Below are 18,654 nucleotides of genomic sequence, written 5' to 3' on the forward strand. Positions count from 1 at the left end.
GGTATGGTTTTTCTTATATTGAATCCGATTAGACCTGGGTTCAGCCATACCCAAAAATTGGGTCCAAGTCTAGTTTCACCTGGGTCCGAGCCAAATCCTATCCGTTGACACCCCTATCTAGCATGTTTTTTTTTACAGGTAATCTGGGGTTAGGCAGACCCCACCAGTTATTACTCAACGTATGACTGGGTTTTGAACCTGCAACGTCCTGCCACAAGGAGATGTGCACTGACAGCTCCTGCCAACAACGTGGAGCTCCAATTGGTAGGTTTGTAGCATGTTTTATTCACATGAAACTCTCTTGATTAAAAGGAGAATAAATAACTAAATATGTAGAAGGTAATTTTAAACTATAAAGCGCTTATATAACTAGTGCATTTTGCATGCATGAATTAGTGACAACAACACTGTCAGTTACTTTAGAGTACAAGGGTGTCATCAATTTCGGTTTGACCCAGACTCGACCCATACCAAACTTTATAGGGTCAAGGTTTGGTGATAAGAAAGAAGGTCCAATTAGAAACCTCATCAGACTCAAAGGGTCCGATTAGTATATAGAGCCGGGTATAATTTGTGAAATTTTATACCAGATCCAGGTCCGACATGAGGTCTAATTAAGACACACTACAAGAAACCTGTGGATTAGCGACGACCTAAATCTATCGCTAATTCGACGCTAATCCGTCGATAAACAGTTTAGCGACAGATTAACGTCGGATAGGTTTCATCACAAAATTTTCGTCGCTAAGTAATGACAGAACTTATCCGTCGTTACTTTCGTCGCGAATTTGCGATGGATTAGCGATGGATATGATCTGTTGTCGCTATTTTAAATTATCGACGGATAATATCCATCGCTAAATTTAAAAAAAAAAAAATGCTCCCTGTCGAGCGGTATTCCAGCAGCAATAGGCCGGACTTGTACCGCACCACACATGTGTTGCACCTGAGCGGCGCGGCCCACCACTGCGGGGTCTTTTGCACAGAACTGACACACTCTCCGACGCGTTCTCCGGCCTCCATCGAAATCTTCAAAGGCTTCCTCTTATTTTTATTTTCATGAGTTCCCAATGCTCCCTGCTGAGATCCACCATCACTTCATGCATAAGCCATTAATGCATCAACTTGTTGAGAACTCTGAGTAGATCCTGCCTCCCCACAATCGCGTTCCTCTGCGAACTGAAGCCAAGCATCATTTAGCTCATCCTCAACATGTGCAGGGGCCGTGGTTAATCCAAAGAAAAATCTATTTTCTTCAACTACAATAACAGTGAAAAAAGGAAGCACATAAAGAAGTACCATACACAAACTAAGAAGAAACTAAATTGATCGAAGTTTGAATTTTCGCTTCGTGTTGTTACCTTCAAAGTTAATATAAAAAACGGTGAGCGTATCAGATGATTCATCAAACGGTGGTCGAATTGGTCGGAGATACCTTTTTCGGTAACGCTGAAATGACTGGATGTTGGCTGCCACAGTGATGGTGACCAAGACTCTGGCAAGCTTCGTCGCAGAGAGGATTAAGCCAAGCACGGACTCTGGCATGCTTCATCGCAGAGAGGATTAAGCCAAGCACGGACTCTGGCATGCTTCATCACAGAGAGGATTAAGCCAAGCACGGACTCCGGCATGCTTCATCGCAGAGAGGATTAAGCCAAGCACGGTCATGAGAGAGAGAGAGAGAAGAGGAAGCAGTAGAGCCCATTATAGGACGGTTTAAATTTCGAATGGGGAGAGGAAAAATTTTGCGCCTTTGATGGGACTGTTTAAATAAAAAATTAGCGACGGAATTAGCGAGAGAATTTTTTCGTCGCTATTTAGCGACAAACAAATTTCCTCACTAATTCTGTCGTTAATTAGCATTTTTCTTGTAGTGTTTGGCGACAGAAAAATTTTATCGCTAATTCTGTCGCTGATTAGCGACGGATTTGCGAGGGAGATATTTCTGTCTCTAATTGTGCAAATATTTCAAATGTTAGCGATAGATAGTTTTCTCTCGCTAATCTGTCGTAAATTTGTGACGAAAAAAAATCATCGCAAATGTCTGTCGCTAATTAACACTTTTCTTGTAGTAACAAGTGATCTTTCAATATAAAAAAGATCAAAAAAATATTATTTTATCAGGTATGGATTAGGTCTGGTTCATGAAATTCTAATAGGGCCCAGGTATGGTTTTTCTTATAGAGGATCAGATAGAGCTCAGGTCCAGACCCAGTGCCAGTACCTCAAAAACATATCCAGGTTGGAACTCACCTGGGTCTGAACCAGATCCAATCCATTGACACCCCTCAGTAGGAGACTAGCGTCTGCTTTTTGAGAGGGCAATCACCTTTAAAGGTTACTCTTCAAATTACTGGACCCATGTTTTCAAGAGAAGAGAAATTGTCAGGATTGATTCTACAAAGAAACTTCTTCAAAACTAGATAAGCTTATGTGAATAATTCCATGGTAGCATCATTTTTGCAGTTCTACAACCATCCATGTCACAAAGTTATGGGTACTACTCGACATGCGACTCAGAATTTGAAAATGAGTTCAAAAATATTTTGAAAAAACAGGACATAGTGACATGAATTGCTTTAATTTTTTTAATCAATAAAACTATTTTGATATTTTAATATATCAAAATTTATTTTTATTAAAATATTACTAAAAAGTATTAAAATAATATACATATGTGTCAGAGTCGTGTCAGTGTGTCACAGTGCCATAACGTGTCTGACTTGTGTCAACGGTGACAAGATCAAAGGTCAATTATGCTTCCTATGGATCTAAGGGCCAAGGGCCAGACACCCCTTAGCTCTTACACCTTGGTTTTATTGATCATGATGATCAATTGTTGTTTGTGGGGGCAAACTTTCATGGACTCTGTAAAATATAAACAACCTTCTGGTTTTTGCATTAGAAGATGGAACGTATCTGAGATGAAGACAGTGGACTTGGGGCTCCGCGTGGTTGGTAGGAGCTATCAGTGAACGTCTCCTTTGGTGAGACGTTGCAGGTTCACAACCCAGTGGATGTAGGAGATGTCAATCTTCTATAATAACCAGCTGTTGTCACTGCAGTAGCCGTGAGTCATGCAGACGATGCCGTGGATGGGGCCGTCGACTGGCTGATGCTCAGAAGAAGAGAGAAGACGACAAACTACCACCAACAATTCCTCCTCTTCTTCTTCTTCCCTTCATTTTTCTAACATTTTTTTCTTTTATCTTTCTCATGCTATACAAACAAGTGAAAAGTTTTCATTTAAAAAAATTAGCATATCAAAACTTATCATAGGCAATTTTTTTTCCTAAGAGAGTTTTTCTTCCAAACATGCCCTAAAAGAAAATATCAAAAGTTTTTTTTTTGTATTAGGGCAACCCTCACCCTCAAAGCTTCTCATTCCATCCTCCATCTTTATCGTCAGCCCATGCACCTCCATTTTCAAGTTCTCTCTCTCTTCGGATCAACCACCCTTCTTTCTATCTTCATCAAGAAGGGGCTTACGTACTCAACAGAACACCTCTCTGCGTCCGACCTTACACCTCTCTCTCTCTCTCTCTACTCATAGAGAGAGAGAGAGAGAGAGAGAGAGAGAGAGAGAGAGAGAGAGAGAGAGAGAGAGAGAGAGAGAGAGAGAGAGAGAGTAGCAGACTTATCTCTGAACCGCTTAAAAAATCCAACACTTTGTGTTGGGTGTTTCCTTAGTAGTCTGATCTCCCAAACCACTTTAAAAAGTATGCAGGTGTTTTCTCAATATGGACTTAGAGACAATTTTTTATAATTTATTTTGTAAAAAATTATACTTCAAAATGAGGCACTTTCCATGTTTGCTTGTGTTTTCAATGCAATAAAAAAAATTAAAGGCTCATATCATGTCAAAATTTGACCATAAAAACAATCAATTTTTTTGTTAAATTGATCCAATTCAGAGCATGTCTTTACTACCCCATAAATTCCACACATCCAGTCTAGCCGACTTGTGAACAAAACCAAGCTTACCTGACGTCTGAAATTCGAACCCCAGGGAGGGCCTCCCTTTTCACAAGGTCAAAGATGGGTGTACTCCTAGGTTGGCATGGGCAACCTCAAGAATTTTACCAACTAGAGGCTAGATAATGTGCAATAAGTGATTTCAAGTTTTTCTTTAACATAACAAAAAAATGATGTTTTTTAGTAAATAAATAATGCAAAACATAGCCCCAAAGGGGTTTGGCTTAGTGGTATGGGGCCTAGGCTGCTAGGCAGGCAGGCTAGGTGCGCAAGCCAAAACATGGTTACTCATTGGGGACAAGGGGAGCCAGTGCGGGTAAGTCCTTGATCCTGTAAGGCCGTTTATCTGCACAAATATAAAAAATAAAATAATGCAAAACACATTTGCAGGTTTAGATTATGCAAAAACATATTGTTACTATGTTTTTTAAGTGTTCTATAAAACTGATTAGGAGTTACTAGCGTTCTCTATATGTATTATTTTTGTTTTCAAAATAAAATCTGCATCGTATATTTCTGTTGCATGCAAAAATAAAATCCTACAAAGAAAGTCAAGCAACAGAAAAAATAGAGGAATGAAGAGCAACAGTGCAGCCTGCCCATTCCCGCAGAGAGTTAACTGCTGCAAAACTGGTCGGAGATATCCACATGTGAGGAGGGACACAACAAGATGTCAAAGCTATACCCTGATAGTGTCGATCCAGCGTAGATCTTGGTTAGGCCATTTCCTGCGAAACCTGCATGTGATCTCCCACTTTAACTGCTAAGTAGGTAGTCAGGTGTTCATGATTCATTCCTGAAAATGCATCTGTAAAATTAATACCAGAGGATGTACCATGTTGTGAGCACCTAGGTCAGCCATACGAACCTCTATTTACTTCATTTAGACTTGTTTAAGTATGTGATGGCGATCTTGTAGGATTAAAAATTCACTGAAAACCAAAGAAGACCAATTTACATATTCTTGTTAAATCATTGAAACAAAAATGACAACCAAACTTGATGCGAAAGCATACCTGAATTCATTGGCGCTCCAGTAGATTGTTGATGGTATGATCTTCCAAAACATGTATATCTGACCATTTTCCTTTCTCTAGATCTAATGAGAGAGAGATTGAATTATCTTTCTGACTTATGAGGAGTTTGGAGAGACAGCTATTATATAAGGTTTGAAGATCATAACTTAATGTATTTAGGAGTCTATCTTTAATTCAACCCATTATATAATTGCAGACAGGGCAGGTCTCTCCACATAGTGTACCATACCATATGAGATACTACAGAATCCATCCGGATCAGATCACATAAATTGTGTGGTTCAACGTATGTAGGCCCACATGATTTTCCAACAATCTCCTACTTGGGCCACATACGTAATCTTATAATCACACATTGTAACCTTATAAGCTCAAAAATATTGTCTTCTCAATTGATATCTCTACCAATCTGATCCATTAATCATGTCAACATAGAACCAAAGTGGTCTTTATTACAAATAACGTATTTGAACTCATCAATGATCACGTATATCGACATAACCAAATGACATGAATCAAGTATGGATGTGAAGCATAAAAATTACATGCAATGTGATCAATCATGCCTATTCCCAACTGGTCCTTCCTGAAAACTTTAGTGAGATCACAACATAATGAGTACAGAATGAAACTAAGACTTCAATTTTATACCAAAGTGGCAAAAGAAACTTTATTATATCATAAAACGTCCAAAATACAAACTCTCAATAAACCAGCATATCATAAAATGATAAAACACTCATGCGAGCAGTATGCTAGTAAAAGACCTTGGGTGAAAAACCTTTAGTAAGCAGATCTACAATCATGGAGTTTGTGCCAATATGTTCTATCGATATCCGACCATTCTGCACTCTTTATTTAACAATAAGAAATTTGATGTCAATATGCTTTAACTTTAATGAGTGTTTGTTGTTATTGAAATATAGCACTGCTGAATTATTGTCACAAAATAACTTTAGTGATCTTTCAACATTATCTAAAATACGCAACTCTGTGACAAAATTATGTATCTATATCCCATGGTTAGATGCCTCATAACAAGCTACAAATTCTGCTACCATGGTGGAAGAAGCAATGAGTGTCTGCTTGGCACTCTTCCAGGAAATAACTCTCCTGATCAAGAGAAAAATATAGTCTGACGTAGATATGCGACTGTCTTGACATCTCACAAAGTCAGAATCAGAATACCTAATGATTTCCAGCTAATCTAACTTCCTATATGTGACTATGTAACCTTTTGTTCTATGCAAATACCGCATAACCCGTTTGGTTGCTTTCCAATGATTCATACCTGGGTTATTAAGATATCTGCCTAACATCCCAACAATCTATGCTAAATTCGGATGCGTACATACCTGAGCATACATAAGACTCCACATAGCAGATGCATACGGAATATGTTCCATAGCATTAATTTTAGACTAGTGTTTAGGGCACTGAGCGAGACTAAACTTGTCTCCTTTAGTAACAGGAGTATCCTCTGGTTTGCAATCTTTCATGCCATACTTTTCTAGAATCCTTTCGATATAGCTCTTTTGTGATAATCCAAGAATATCTCGAGAATGGTCTCGATGTATGTGGATCCTTAATACAAAGGAGGCATCCCCAAGATCTTTCATTTCAAATTTCTTTGTCAGAAATCTCTTGGTTTCGTGCAATATGCCTATATCATTACTGACAAGCAATATGTCATCCACATACAAAATCAGGAAAATAAATTTATTCTCACTGAACTTATGGTATATGCATTCATCAACCAAATTCATCTCAAAACCAAATAAGATGATAACTTGATGAAATTTATGATACCACTGATAGAAAGCTTGCTTAAGTCTATAAATAGATTTCTTTAGTTTGCAAATCATTTTCTTGGCATCGCCTGAGACAAAATATTTTGGTTGGAGCATGTATATTGTCTCATCAATGTTCTCATTAAGGAATGCAGTCTTAACATCCATCTGATGCAACTCTAAGTCATAATGAGCCACAAGTGTCATCATAATCATAAAAAAATATTTCATAGAAACTGGAGATAAAGACTTTGTGTAGTCAATGCCTCCCCTTTGAGTAAACCCTTTTGCAACAAGATTGGCCTTATATCTTTCCACATCATCCTTTGAATCTCTTTTGGTTTTAAATATCCATTTATAACCAATGGGTTTCACACCTTCAGGTAATGAGACAAGATCTCTCACGTCATTGTCCCTCATAGATCTCCCCATGCATTGCTTCAAACCACTTTTTAGAGTTAAAACTTTGTGTGGCTTGATGGAGGTTGATTGAATCATCTTCTATTAAGCCAGTATCACTCTCATGTTCTTGTAAAAAGACAATATAATCATTTGAAATTGCTCTTCTCTTTCTAGTGGATTTTCTTAATGGCACTGGTTCTTGAGTTTGAACTCTAGGAGTAAAAACTTGATTTTGGATAGGAAGATCTAAAGCATTACTTTGATCTGAATTTGTGAGAACAATATTAGGAATAAAAATCTGATCATTATGATCCATAACTGTAGGAAAAGAAATAGACTCTTCTTTAAAAGCAATGTCTTTTGCTTTATCACTCCTCCCAAACTCAACACCCTCAAAGAAACAAGTGTTTTTCATTTCGAAAAAGGACTTATTTATAGGGTCATAAAACTTATATCCCTTGGACCTTTCAGAATACTCAACGAAATGACAGCTTACCATTCTGGAATCCAGATTCTTTTCATATGGCCTGTAGAGTCTAGCCTCAGCTGTACATCCTCAAATATGAAAATATTTCATACTAAGCTTTTAGACTGTCCATAATTCATATAGAATCTTGGTTACTGCTTTGGAAGGTACCCTATTCAAAACATAAGCTGTAGTCTTTAATGCTTCTCCCCAGAGGGACTCTGGTAAGGTATAATAAGAAATCATACTCCTTACCAGATCTTTAAGAGTCTTGTTTCGTCTTTCAGCAATGCTATTCATGCTAGGGGTGTCTGACATAGTATACTGAGGGACAATACCACATTCCTTTAGGAATTTAACAAAAGGCCCTGGACGTTATACATCTGATCCATCATATCTGTCGTAGTACTCACCACCACGGTTAGATCTGACAACCTTAATTCTTTTGCCAAGTTGGTTTTCAACTTCGGCCTTATATAATTTGAACACATCCAGGGACTGAGACTTTTCATGAATTAAATACAGGTACTCGTAACGAGAATAGTCATCTATGAATGTAATAAAATATTATTAACCATTCCAAGAAGTCATAGGGAAGTGTCCACAAATATCTGTATGAATTAGTTCTAAGACATCTGTTCTCCTTTCGACACCTAATTTCCTTATATTTGTTCGTTTTCTTTTTATACACTGAACACAAACCTGAAGGTCAGTGAAGTCAAGAGAATCAATAATCTCATTTGATACAAACCTTTCAATTCTTTGTTTAGAAATATGACCTAAACACTTATGTCATAATAAAGTGAAATTCTTATTTATTAATTTTTGTTTTGTACCACGAGAACTTAATTGCAAGGTTTCATGAAATGAGACAATATTATCAAGCAAATAAATATTATCAACTGTAGATAAAGAACTGGTCTCAATAAGATTTGAATCAAGAAACAATTTAAATTCATTATTTTTAAATAAACAAGAATAACCATATTTGTCGAAAATGAAAATATAAACCAAATTTCACCTAAAAGATGGTACAATAAATATTTCTTTCAAATCTAAATAATTTTCAGTCTTTAATAATAACCTAAATGTCCCTATTGCCTCAACTTCAACAGTTTTGTCATAGCCCACATAGATAAATCTTTCAGCATCAATTGACGGTCGACAACTTAGACAACCTTGCATAGACACACTTATGTTTGTGGTAGCACCAGAATCCATCCGCCAAGTGTATTTGGGTACAGAAGTCAAATTAACTTTAGAATAAACCAAAGTAAGGAACATACCTTTCTTCTCACGCTAGGCATGATACTTGGTATAGTCTTTCATGTGATCCTCTCCTTTGCAAAAAAAATAACTAGACTTTGGGTCCTAATGTCTTTTCTGTTTCTTCTGCGATTTAGGGTCAACTGCAGCTTCCTTAGTCATTTTTTTTTCTTCAATCTATCTTTAGAGATTACTGCCAAATGATCACTCTGAGTCTTTTCTTGCTTCATCCTATCATCTTCTTGCACACAGTGTAAAATGAGCTCATTAAAAGTCTATTTTTCCTTCTGACAGATATAACTGACCTTAAACTGGCTATATTGTGCATGAAGGGATATTAAAACCAAGTGCACGAGTAAGTCCTCAGACAACTCTAACCTTAGTGCTTTGAGTTTTGAAGCAAGATGAGACATCAACATGATGTACTCCTGAATGTTTTCTTTGCCCTTATACCTCATTGAGACAAGACTCGAAGGAAGAGTACTTGTCTCAGCCTTTTTGTTTTTTGCAAAATATTTTTTAATTTCTTCAAGAAAATGTTTAGCATTTGCCTCTTCAAACATAGTGCCCCTGAAGGATTCAAGAATTGCGCGTTTCATGATCATGAGACTCATGCGATTAGATCGATCCTACCATTTGGAGTTCTTTTAATCCTCAATAAAACTCATATCCGTAAGAGCAGGTAGTTGATCTTCTTGTAGTACAAGATCCAAATCTATACATCCAAGCATAATCATAACATTTTCTTTCCAGTTCTTGAAATTAGAACCGCTCAAAACATGGATGAAATTAATGTTTACAGATATCAGAGAAGCAGATGTATTAACTGAATAAAGAACAAACAAACTCACAATTAACATACATTTTCACATGTAATATCATAAAATAACATATTCAAACAATGATAAAGCCCATTACAAGATATCAACACAACATTGACACTTTATCTTTGGACAAAAGTATCAACTTGTAAGTGGTACTCTCAATACAATAATCAAAACATGAACAATCAGTCCTGTCAAATAATGAATCTTTCTTTGAACCGACTCGTTATTCACACAAAAAATTAAATATTTGTCTTATATTTATTATTGAAAGTATACATTTTGGTTCAACCAAACAATGATCATAATATTCCAAAATGAACTAACCTATACAAGAGAGGTTACTTTGTTAACATATTGATTCAATTAATTCAATTTAAAATATAAGACCTAGAATCAGAAATAATACCAATGTTTAAATATGTCAATAGATGCACATGAACAATTAGGCAAGTATAATAACATACATGGGCCAAAAAGTAACCAAATATCGACCCACCAAAGTGACCCATAATGCATGCCAAATGACCCTATAAATCCTTAAAAAAAAATAATTATAAGGCATATTACATGGGTCCGGCCAATCAGACCTGGCCGGACCCACCCGCGGTTCCCAGAACATGTCCGACCTGGATCGGGTCAGACTCTGCGCATAACAATCGGGTATAGGTCTGCACCACGGGTCGAGTCCAACCAAAACTAACCTGCACAATAGTGCAGTTTGACTCTGTTCAACCCCTCAAAACCAAATGGGGATTGAATCGGTCAGTTGCCCCTTCTCTAAACAAAAATAGTTGGTTCGGGCTCGACTGAATGTCAAACCAGCCCTTAACCGGTCGGCTAAAAACTGAACCGGCTCTGAGTTGGACGCTAAAAACCAAATTGGCCTGCAACTGAATAGTTGAATCAGTCTCTGTGAGCAAACCATATGGCCGACTCGGGCTAAAGAACGGGGCCAGACCCAATCGATGAGTTAAATCAGGTATGATCTGGCACAGGTGAGACCCAAATTAAGTGCACCCAAAACGAGCCCGGCTATCAGGTCAGATCTAACCGGGTCTGACGTGCGGGTCATAAAGAAACTGACCCAGCACAGATCAAACCCTGACCTAAACCGGTTCGGTCCCCTCAACTTATGGGAACCAGACTGGTTCCGTCCCTTATGAATTCTCAGCCTGGCTTCACCCTGTGATGCCGTTCTCGGCATGACACTATTCCAAGGTCGAAAACAGTTCGACAACACTGTGACAGCCGAAATCAGCCCAACACCACCCTGACGAAAACTGATGTCGGCTCAACCCTGACTAGAGGTCTAACCCTGCATGGTTCGATGGTGAAAACTGAAGCCCTGTATTGGCTATTGGTCAAGACACTCCTAAGTGCCTCCTTCGTAATCACCTAAAAGTGGTTGGGCTAACCGGATGCCCAGACCACCGTCATCGATGCTTGCCGATGGAGGCCCGAATCTAATGGCAACTGTCATCGACCCTCGAAAATGCTGACAAGGGAAGAATCTGACCCAAGATGCTGACTGATAAGGAAAAATTTGATGACCACACCCAAAAGTAGCAAGAACGGTTTATGGGGAGCCAATACACCAAGCACTTTCGATGATGGCCGAAATCGGCCTCGGATGCCTGTGAACTCGAGCTTGGACAAACGACTGAGCATATATCGGACGACGCGCTGAGGAACAGACGCCCATCCAATGATTCGAACCATAAGTATCCCACCCGACAACCATGAAGGAGAAAACCCCTATCCAGCTGACAGAATCCTGATGAGGGCAAGTCCCTTGACAACAGTGGTCGGAAGGGAGTGAGTGGGGAATCGGGACCCCTCTGTTTGAGGGATTGAGAACCGAACCCCATGGTCAACATTGAACCCTCTCGGTCGGGGATCGAACTGGATTCCAATGTCCGACAGGTGGACAGTCGATCCAGGCCAAACCATCTCCGCCCGAGAGGCTGACCGATCAACAAGACTGAACCTGATCATCCGGTCACCAGAGCCGTCTAGGGATGGAAGCATGCATATGCCCATCTGACGATTGGACTGGGCGTTTGTCTGTTCGGTAGTCCGAATAGGAGTAAACCCTATACTACCCGATGGCAGACCGACGATCGATGAATCAGAGAAGGGCTCAGATGGTCTTTTCGTCTGATTCGTAGAGAGAGGAAAGACCCAATGGCCTTTCTGTCTGACAAGGCTAAATGAAGGTAACACCCTTGCCGCACGATGGCGATCCGAAGATCACGATAGACCGTCGTGCATTATGGCGATTCGAAGAGCACGATGGTGATGTCTAACGTCATGAGGTTCTATAAATCGATTATTCTTACACATCGTGCATGAGCACCTGATCCGACCTGTGGGATCCACTGTACTGACACTTGCCATTGCAAATTCAATAAAACTATCAACTATCTTACGGTACATCCATTCACAGTTTGCAGTCATTTTGGGAGACAGATGTCACGGATACTATCATAACCAGTTAAAAGTGAATCATAAGATTATTATGATGAAAAAAATATCTAATTTATCATGCATTCATAGTGGATGTAATGATTTGATATATATATATATCACACATACACACACACACACACACATATATATATATATATATATATATATATATATATATATGATGTCATTCAATCACAAGAACTATGATGCATGCATTGATAACTTAATATTTTTATGTGCAAAACCATTCATTTGAAGCATGTTTGAAGCATTGATAACTTATCATTCATTTTCGTGTGCAAACCCATTCATAACATGATACATTCATTTGAAGCATGTTTTCATGATACAATTTCACATGGAAGACATAATCAAATTGAAAATAACTTCATGCAAGCATGGATACAGTCACATCAAATATTGCAATACATTCAAATCATTCATATCAAAACAATGTCAAATATGTACCTGCATCAAACACACACCAATATCCCGCTAACTACTACAATGACTAGCATGAAATTCAAACTCCAAAAATAAGAGCACTTCTATTTTTATACATTAAAATCATGTTCAGCATGATCTTCAAACTCCATCAAAGCAGTCCTGGATATCCACAATTAAGTGAGTGTGTGAACAGAAAAATGTTGCATCCAAGAAAATAAATAACCTGTGATGTGCTTGCATCACTTACTCAACATGGGTATTTACCCGATTTGCATGCTATTGCCTTTGCATTTTTTTCTTATTTCTTTTTGTATTGCATTTTTAACTGCATGCGATGCTTAGCACTAAGCATCGCGCAATTAGCTCAACTACGCACCTACAAAGCACATTTATATACGATCGCAGGTTGGCTACGGAGCGAGGCTACTGGAATAGGAGGATGATAAGGTCACCAGTGTGAGTCAGTTGCCAGGTCGAGCCCGACCCCAACCTTGACTGAGAGGGAGGTGGGCTCGGCTACCTGGTCGAGCTTGACCCCATCAGAACACGCACACACACACACACACATAGAGAGAGAGAGAGAGAGAGAGAGAGAGAGAGAGAGAGAGAGAGGAGCAGGGAGGGCCCAAAGGAGAGCCGGAGGGGTGGCACGGGGCCACCTGCCAGACCCTTTCCACACACAGAGAGAGGGAGGAAGGCACGACAGGGGGACTGTCGACCTCCTATTGGCCCTCTGATAACCAACAGAAGGGGGAGGGTGCCGCAGGGGCCATCGGCCCCCTGTCGGCTATTCGACAAACCACAATAGAGAGAGGGAGACGACAGGGGGGGGGGCACCCGTCGGCCCTTCAACGGGCACATAGGGAGCAGGAGGGCGCGACAGGGAGCCGTCGACTTTCTGCCAACCTCCCAACGACATAACAGAGGAAAAGGCAGGGCATCGTTGGCCTCCTGCCGACCTCCCGACGAGCCCAAACAGATAGGAGAGCGAGAGAGGGTGCGGCAGGGGCCGTGGGCCTCCCAGCGAGCCAACAAAAAAAAAGGGGGAAAGAGGGAGGGCACGGTAAGGGCCATCGGCCTCCCGTTGAGACAACAGAGAGAGGGAAGAGGGGGAGAAGAACCAGAAAATGGGGTAGAGGAGGAGAAGGGAGTGGCGCGGCAGGGTGCCTACCGCATCCTGTCGGCCTTCCGACAACAGAAGAGGAAGAAGAGTAGAGGGAAAAGAGTGTACCTAGGAGGGGATAGGCGTTGATCGATGTGGTCGGAGAGGGAGGCAATCTTCAGAAGGGGGAGAAGGGAAGGGAGGAGGTCGCTGGAGATGGAGTCGGTCGTCGGAAGGGGGAGAAGGGAGGGTGAGCAACGGGGCGAGAGAAAGGGATGGATGAAACAGAAAGGGAAAAGAAAGGGGGCTCACACTAGGGTTTTACGAGAAATTTAGCGATGGCCAAATTCTGTCGCAAACGCCATCGCAGATTTGTGACTAAAAAATGGTGTCGCTCATCCATCGTGAAGTAGCGATGGAGTGTGAGACGGAATTCGTTCGTTGCTAATCCATCACAAATTTGTGACGGCCTTTACGCGTCGTAAATTTCGCAACTAATACCAATTTTAGGGACGGATAGTTTTCTCTCGCTAATTCATCATGATTTTACGATGAATTATTTGCGTCGCAAATTTCCATCGCTAAATAACATTTTTCTTGTAGTGGTGGCACATGATACAAATCAGAAAACTCATCTTGAAGTGAACAATCGCCCCACCATTTGTCTTGCCAAAAGTAACTGCAAGCACCATCACCCACTCAAACCTTAATAAAGAGGCACAAAGCATCAATAACCATTATTCATCCCTCTCAAATCCTCTAACCAACTTTCCAATTGTAATTTTTTACCCAATTCCAAGGTCATTTTGACAATTCGTATTTTTTCTAAAAAACAATGGAAAGTGTACCAACTTTCTTACAAATTAGCCACACTGATTTAGCGAGTAGTGCCATATTAAAAGTATGTAAATCTCGAATATCCAAACCACCAAACTCCAACGGTTTCGAGATATCTGCTCAACCCACTAAGGATCTCGAGTCACCTTATATATTTTTGAACATTTTTGAACAACCTTTTCTCCACTTTTTCAGGCATCTTAAAAATGTGAATAAAATGTAAAACCATGGTGGAGATATTTAACTTCACCAAATCTGTTTAGCCCACTTAAGACAAAAGGCATGACACACAAGATTGGATTCTTGACTTTGCAGAGTCCTCAACCATGCCCCAATGTATTTTGCGGGATACTTTCAAATGGAGCAGGAGGCCCAGGTACGTGAAAGGATGATAACCCATTGCACCCCCAAAAGTATGACAAGCTATGTTTTGCATTGAACCAAAAACATCATTAAGAACCAATACATAACTCTTACCCTCCTTCATCTTCAAGCCAAAGACCTCTCCAAAGCACCTTAGGATGTCCCATAAAATTAGCATGTTTTCTTCGTTAGTCTCCTCAAACACCAAAAGATTATCCCAAAAAGTAAATGTGTAATAAAAACTGAATTGGACACTTTACAACCCAGAAATATTCCAACCCTTTGAGCTGAATTAATCATCATCGACAATGCTTTTATGGGGAGAGAAAGAGGATCCCCTTGTCTCAATCTCCTTTTCGGTTTGAAGGACTCCTCCTCACTATTGATGGAGACAACAATGGTGATGACATGTAGTCCCTCAACCCAAGAAAACCATTTTGACCAAAGTTCATACATCTCAAACAACTAATAAAAATTTTCAATCTAAAGAATCAAATACCTTTTCTAGATCAATCTTTAAGATGAATGAAGGCCCACCCGATTGCTTGATGGAATGAATGAATTCATGTGCCATAATGCACGACTCATGCAATGTCTATCCTGAAATGAAAGTAATTTGAAAAGAGGGGGTGATATAGTGCTTTAATCTACTAACCAATGCCTTAGAAAAAATTTTAAATCAACGCAAAATGGTATGGCTTTATAAATAAGCCTATGTATTCATTGATTTACTCATTTTTTAATGAAATAAATGGCCATTATCACTTGTCATAACTTTGTTTTTAAAAATTTTGGGTGGGCAAGCTCAGGTTAGTCAGTCTTTTACCAATTCCTTAGCAATACAAGTAATAAAGCTTTATCCTACCAGATATGGCATGACCTATCAAGAGTAGCTTAGAGTTAATTTTGGCATGGAATTATGTTCACTGGGTGCATAACAACGGCTAAACCTCTCAAGTAAGTATGTTGTTCCAGAAAATCAAGATCAAATAATTCATGTTTGTTTTTTAAGTTTTTTCCAAAATATATAGTCTCTCTCTTGTGAGCTAAACCCAAAAGCATCATTCCTTCTATTTTCCAAAAATCATCTCCCTTTTTCTCAATAAAGCAAAGCCATTCTTGATTACTAGAGATGCACATGAGCGGAGTTCAAGCTGAGCTTGGGCTGTTCGAACTCGGCTCACTTCAAAATGCATATGTTCAAGCTCGGAGCCGAGCTTGAACAACATTGGTCAGGCTCGGATCATTTTTGAGCTGAGCTTGACCTTTATTCAAAAAAAATTGTCAAAATAAGATGGGTTTTGATTCCCCAAACTCTTCCAATAGAGCACAACCGACCCACAATTAAGCCAACCTTTATTTTGAGAATAATATGACCTAGAAAATATACATATAGTAAAAACCTGCTAGATTGTTGAAGAAAAAAATTTCCAAGAAGTGTTCGAAATTAAAACCTCTTAGAAAACAGACCAATGCCCTAACCACTACAGAGAAACGACTTCCATAAATTAATTAGAATATATGTTATATATACGCTAATGTGAGCCTTATCGAGCTTTTCAAACTTAATCGAGCTCAACAACTTGATCAAGCTTGACTCATTTATCCACACTGAGCGTGAACTTCTGTTCAAGCTCGGCTTGTTTATTTTTTGAACCAGCTTGAGCCGAGCTTGAACGGGTTGAGCCCGAGCCAAGCTCCAGCTAGCTCAGCTCGTTGTGCATCCCTATTGGTGGAAGATTATAGAAAATCAAATATGGTACAATTTTTTTCTTGGGTATGGCCATAAGGGAGGCGAGGGTAAAATATAACTCATGTTTTATACCTTTAATGCATTTGTTAATCTATGTCACAAAGACATGGATACGGACCTGACATTAAAATATTATAAAATAATGTTCATACGTGTCAGTACGTGTTATGGCATGTTTGATTGTGAACACGCGTTGAAAAGTGACATGTCCTTAGCAATGTTGTTAGCTAGGGGTGGCAATCGGGTCGGGTTGGCCTGTCAGCATACCTCAACCCCAACCCGACCCGTTTATTAAACGGGTCGGCTGTGGCAAACACGAACCTGACCCGTTTAATAAACGGGTAACCCAACACGACCCGCCAACCCATTTAATAAATGGGTTGGGTCGGGTAAACGGGTTTTCAGGTTCTCGGGTCAGGTTGGCGGGTTGACGGATCGGGTTGGCATACCCTCAACCCGAACCCGACCTGTTTAATAAATGGGTTACGTGGGTCGACCCGTTTATTAAACGGGTTGGCTTAAGCCCAACCCAAACCCGCCTAAGAGGCGGTTTGGCGGGTCGTGTCAGAAATTGCCACCCCTATTGTTAGCATCAGATGATTACATATAGTATCGACAGAAAATCGATAGGATACTGGCCTGGATCTTAAATTAATTTTTAATAGTTTTAATAAATGAACTGTTAGATATGTTTAAGATGCTCGATTTAGTGAGAATTGACTCTTGGGTCATGTTTTTTCGACAAAAAAATGTATTTTTATGAGCCAGAAAAAATTAAGGCCTTCTTAGCCATTGATTTGGGATCACCAAAAAAACCTATATACATGTCAGATACGGTGATACAAAAGCTGATTCCCACTAAACAAAACCTATTGATCAGCCTAACAAGGTAGAACAAGAAAACAGGGCTGGAGCACATTACTCCTCTTTTAAAAAAATCACAGTTTTTGTGCTTTTTCTCATATCTAACACCATAGATGTGATCTATAGGTTTTTAGTGGGAACCCACTTTTGGATCATCCAAATTTGACCTTTATACAAGGTTTTTTGGTGATCCAAAATCAATGGCTATTAAGTCATCAAATTTTCCTGCCACGTAAAACTACATTTTCAACAAAATAACATGATCCAAGAATTGATTCTCACTAAATTGAGCATGCTAGACACATCTAACAATTCAAATCTATCATAAAACACTTTAAACTATGAGGCCTAATGAGGCAAAAACGAGAAAAGGGGGCTTAATATGTTTACTTCTCTCATATATATATATATATAGGGAAATAAAAACCTCCTCAATGATGCTTTATTGAATTTTTGGTATTTTTTTAAAATTTTAATCATATAAATGTGATCTATATGCTTGTTTTTATAGGAATCAGTTTTTGGAGCATTTGATTCCGATGCATGGATGAGTTTTTATAAGTTTCAAAATCAATGACATTCACTTTTTCATAATTTTTGAGGCTCTGAATACCATTTTTTCTATCCAAAATTCATGATTCAAGTGTCATTTATAAATCAATCATGCTGAATACATCTATACAATCAAAATTTTGAAAAAAACACCAAAAAAATTTTCATTGGAGAGGTTATCATTCTCCTGTATATATATATATATATATATATATATATAGAGAGAGAGAGAGAGAGAGAGAGAGTAATGCTTTTGGTTTAACTGACTTTCTCTGCCCCTCAAAATCGCTTTTTTTTGGTATTTTTTCTCACATCTAATACCCTAGATGTGATCTATAGGTTTTGTTTAGTGAGAATCGGCTTTTGAATCATTGGAATCTGACCTGTAAACAGTTTTTTCGGTAATACTATGAAGGTTTCAGTTTTTCCCAGCTCATATAAACATGTTTTTTACTTGAAAAAACATGATCCAAGAGTCTATTCCCACTAAATCGAGCATGCTAT

At 39.1% G+C, this 18,654-nt stretch overlaps 1 pseudogene; it reads right to left on the minus strand.

Annotated features, from left to right (window-relative positions):
* Positions 1-1,098: 1,098 nt before the first annotated feature.
* LOC149847257 (galactolipid galactosyltransferase SFR2, chloroplastic pseudogene) lies at positions 1,099-1,545 on the minus strand (annotated as a pseudogene).
* Positions 1,546-18,654: the final 17,109 nt, after the last annotated feature.

Source organism: Nuphar pumila, chromosome 2, assembly GCF_984573655.1.
Source record: "Nuphar pumila chromosome 2, dmNupPumi1.hap1.1, whole genome shotgun sequence".
NCBI classification, from domain to species: Eukaryota; Viridiplantae; Streptophyta; class Magnoliopsida; order Nymphaeales; family Nymphaeaceae; genus Nuphar; species Nuphar pumila.